Source organism: Oncorhynchus masou, chromosome 24, assembly GCF_036934945.1.
Source record: "Oncorhynchus masou masou isolate Uvic2021 chromosome 24, UVic_Omas_1.1, whole genome shotgun sequence".
In the NCBI taxonomy this organism is placed as follows: Eukaryota; Metazoa; Chordata; class Actinopteri; order Salmoniformes; family Salmonidae; genus Oncorhynchus; species Oncorhynchus masou.
In genome coordinates this window covers 63842102-63846955 of record NC_088235.1, presented here as the reverse complement: position 1 = coordinate 63846955, position 4854 = coordinate 63842102, and positions in this window count along the sequence as shown.

Sequence of the window (4854 nt, the reverse complement as noted above, 5' to 3'; positions counted from 1 at the left end):
AAATAATACTGATTTGTTATTCTTTCATAGTAAGCTTCACCAGGATTACATTATATATACCTGTTCAAATATTTTCAAGGATATTTCAAAGAAGGTTGCACTGTATTTTCCTACTGGAGGAAATTGACAACTTTTCACACTATTCCATTTCTACCCCTGGACATTTGAATGACAATCCATTGTAGTTATTCAAAGCAATTCATAAATCATTAGGGTGCAACATCTGGCACATGAATACATTTGACTATTAATGTAAATGATCTAACAATATCCCATGGAATAGATAACGGTGTTTTCTCTGTACATTTCAGCCATTGAGAATATAGCCTAGGCAAAGCTACAAGTATAGTAGTACATGACCCAAAACATGAGTCAGCAGCCTTCTTAATTCTTTCATTACCAAACCATGCTGCCATGATAACCAAATGGCTAAATAAATTGATAGAAATACAGAAATGTAATTGCACGTTCTCGAACTTTCCTAAATCGTTAAGTTAACAATACGCCAGTCATTCAAAATGTAGCTGCTAATGGTCAAGGAAAAACTGAGGGAATGATTGACATGTATATTCCTGGTAAATATTTATATATATTTTTTAAGTAAAAACATTGTTGCCAATTTAATTCATGATGAATAAATGAATACTTAGTGTGTTTAAAGTGCACATTAGATACTTTACATGGTTTTTAACCCCAATATGGGTTTGCTACAGTGTCCTTACTATCAAATTCAGGCAACTAAAGCATTTGCATATGTGCCCAACCTATCTGCTATTTTCAGAAAGGAATATTGGGTAGTTTAGAGATTGAAATGTAAAAGTATTAATGATATAATGAAACCACATAATCACCAAGCAGTGGTACACCATGGCTTAAATGACAGAGAAGTTGATTAAGCAATTCACTATAGTTTAAAAGATCTAGCAATAGGGCAGTAGGGCTCAAATAATTCAGGTAAAGAACCACAGGGCAGGACACTGAACACCGGACAGCAGAGGTCCAGACCAGGTGTGTAATTTGTAAGTCGCTCTGGATAAGAGCGTCTGCTAAATGACTTAAATGTAAATGTAATTATTAGTCCAAACCGTTAGAAATTCAGGACGGTCCCTCCCTGTTCCGCTTTGTTTGCTTACGTTTGGATCCGTTTGGTCCCGAGTGAATACACCCCAGAACACAGATAACTTGAGAGAAAAGAGTGCTTACACACAAAGAACAAGACTGCCAGGACAACGAAAACCAGGGAGAAAAGATCCATTGTCGCACACAGAGAACAGTGGGTGAACGCTAACACACAGAAGACCAGAGAGGATGGCCAGGCCACAGAGAAGATGTGGGTGAATGCTTCATGTCGCAGACAGAGATAACCTAGAAGAGTGAAATGCCAGGAAAACACAGATAACAAGAGAGTGGACAACTAGCTAGCTGGGACATTGAGGATGAGGCAGTGGGGCATTAGGCTGGGGCCAGGGCTCAGAGGACCAGGCCTAGCTGCCTGGAGAGAGAGGACGAGGGACGGTAGAGGAGTTCATCAGGGCTGTGCAGCGACAGGGGCATCCGTCCAGATGGCTGCAATGTGATCTGGCCAACAAACGCTCCCCCAGCCAGAATCCCAAATCTCACCTCCACTTTCGGACAGTTTGCTAAAATAGGACGACTCAACCACTTAAGAATCAGAGTGAACCATTCCATTAGGGAGGATCCTATTTGACAGATTATGTTCAGAGTAAAAGATTGGGCCTGTAACTGAAAGGTTACTAGTTGGAATCCGCGAGCCGACTACATGAAATCTGTCAATCTACCCTTGAGCAAGGCACTTAACCCTAATTGCTCCAGGGTCACCACCAATAATGGCTGATCCCTGGCTGTTACCCCACTCTCCGAGGGTGTCTCGGGGGGAGTTCGATATGCAAAAAAAATCACATGTCCATTTCACACCACACACTTGTAATGTGTGAAACAGGACAAACATAAGCACCTCCTATTTGACCTTTGAGATCAAGGAAAAAAAGCATCAAAGTTTGACACGCCCACAAGTCATATCTGTTAATCTTATGAATGGATGGAAAGGGGTCCGTCCATGAACTGCAAATATTAGACTGGTGTTCACAGGTTTAGATTACCTTCATGGACGGTGGGCGGCTGTGATAGCTCAAACTGGGATGAGTTACTGTGAAAGACGGATGTATGAGATTACTTCGCAGTCAGCAACACAAATAAAACTTAGAAAACATTTATTTAAAAAAAAATCAGCCATACCTCAACAGGCAGACCAACAGGCAGTCCAGTTCGCGGTCAAATTTGTCAATTTACTGCTGTTGAGGTTTGTAAATGTAGAACGCACAAGGTGTAATTTCGAAATTTGGTAGTGCATGGGCAGTTTTCATCTAGTTATGTCATTCACTGACAGACGTTAGAGAGCTATTTATAACCTGTCAGAAATGTCCAGTTGACTACTAGCTAGATAAGTAAATTAGGCTAACCAGCTACCTAAATATTGTATCATGGCCAGATTACATGCCCAGGGGCTTTTATCCCAAATGTGCCCCGTCACTCAGGTATTATATGAACACTCATAAGACATGGCAAAATTGCAGGAATTTAGCTTAACTGCTAAATAAATATCTCAGACCCATGGCAAAATGTGTAAAATTGCAGGAAATTAGCTTTAAAATGGAAAAATGCTCTCCCCCAACAAGAAGGGTGTGAGGTGGGCCCATTACTACACCGTTAAATGACAATATACATCCGGACCATTGCCACCTAGGACATTAGTGTGACCGGACTTTCTCAAATAGCAGTCGAGTACCCCTGATCTACGTCATCTTCAATAAACTTGACAGGGGTCCTTTTCCTTTGTAATGTAGCCTAGTACTGTTTAACTTAAATTCAAAGCCAAAACTCAACCCAACATTCCTAGAATTAGAAGTTGTTAAAGCTACAGCGGCAAGAAAAAGTATGTGAACCCTTTGGAATTACCTGGATTTCTGCATAAATTGGTCATAAAATTTGATCTTCATCTAAGTCACAAAAATAGACAAACATAGTGTGCTTAAATTAATAACACACAAATTGTACTTTTGTCTACATTGAATAAATAATTCAAACATTCAAATTGTAGGTTAGAAAAAGTATGTGAACCCCTAGGGTAATGACTCAGGAGTCAGCTATCCTGGAGTCCAATCAAAGAGAAGAGATTGGTGTTGTTGTTTAGAGCTGCCTTGCCCTATAAAAAAAAACACTCACAAAATGTGAGTTTGCTATTCACAAGAAGCATTGCCTGATGTGAACCATGCCTCGAATAAAATAGATCTCAGAAGACCTAAGAATCAACAAGTGGGACACAATCATGAAGTGGAACGACATTTATTGGATATTTCAAACTTTTTTAACAAATCAAAAACTGAAAAACTGGGCGTGCAAAATTGTCGTTCCACTTCATGATTGTGTCCCACTTGTTGTTGATTCTTCACAAAAAAATGTATCAAGACATTTTGCAATAATCTGTCTGCCCATGAAACTCAGAAGTTGGCTGATGCAACAGAATAACAAACCAAAACACAGAAGTAAATCAACAACAGAATGGCTTCAACAGAAGAAAATATGCCTTCTGGAGTGGCCCAGTCAGAGTCCTGACCTCAACTCGATTGAGATTACCTCAAAAGAGCAGTTCACACCAGACATCCCAAGAATATTGCTGAACTGAAAGTTTTGTAAAGAGGAATGGTCCAAAATTATTCCTGACCTTTGTGCAGGTCTGATCCGCAACTACAGAAAATGTTTGGTTGAGGTTATTGCTACCAAAGGAGGGTCAACCAGTTATTAAATCCAAGGGTTCACATACTTTTCCCTCCCTGCACTGTGAAGGTTTAAACAGTGTTCAATAAAGACATAAAAACGTATAATTGTATGTGTTTTATTAGTTTAAGAAGACTGTATTTGTCTATTGTTGTGACCTAGATGAAGATCAGATCAAATTGTATGACTAATTTATGCAGAAATCCAGGTATTTCCAAAGGGTTCACATACTTTTTCTTGCCACTGTACATGATGGTAGAATATGACATTATTCTGGGTATCAAGTTTCTGGATCTGCCATCCCAGCACCAGAGGAATTCTGTGTATGTGTCCCGGTCCAGCTGTGGGGAGCCTTGCTGTTCTGACAGGCTTCCACCAACCCTCTGGCATGTGCGCACTACTTGCATTGCTGGCTGATTTTACAAAGTTTCAATACTGCAGCCAACCCCAGTACTCTGAAATATTAATCAGCGACTTGACAAAAATATAATGAAAAATACATGAAACCTTTTCATGGTCTTCCAGTTTTTCAAAGATTGTTTTATGAAAATTGTGCGCACAATCTATAATCGTCTCCTTCTCAACCAGTGACAGTCTATTTACAGAAAGGCATTCAACTTAAAAGGAGATAAACTACATTCAAAATCTCTGTTGACTCCTTGTACATCTGGAGAACTAAGACTTGGCAGAGAGGGCAAGTTTCAGCTTTAAGGGGAGGACAGACAGTCTTTCATTTGGTGAAACACAACTGAATAGCTTAGTGAGAGGAGCAGGATACCAAAAGTACTTGTTTTGGGATCATTCAAATATGGATTATTACAGAAACAATTAAATTACAGTTTTCCTGTCACATACCAGCTTAATAGCATATGGTCACTGTGACAGGCAGAGGCAATACAAGGCAGATCAGTTGGCGAGCCTCAGCATGAGATCAGGATACTCCAATCCATTAATTAAGTCAATGTTTCAGGAACGTTTTGGATTCTCTGTTTGAGAATTCATTTTTATTTAAGTCAAATTCGTATTTACAATGACGGCCTCCTGCGGGGATGAGGGCTG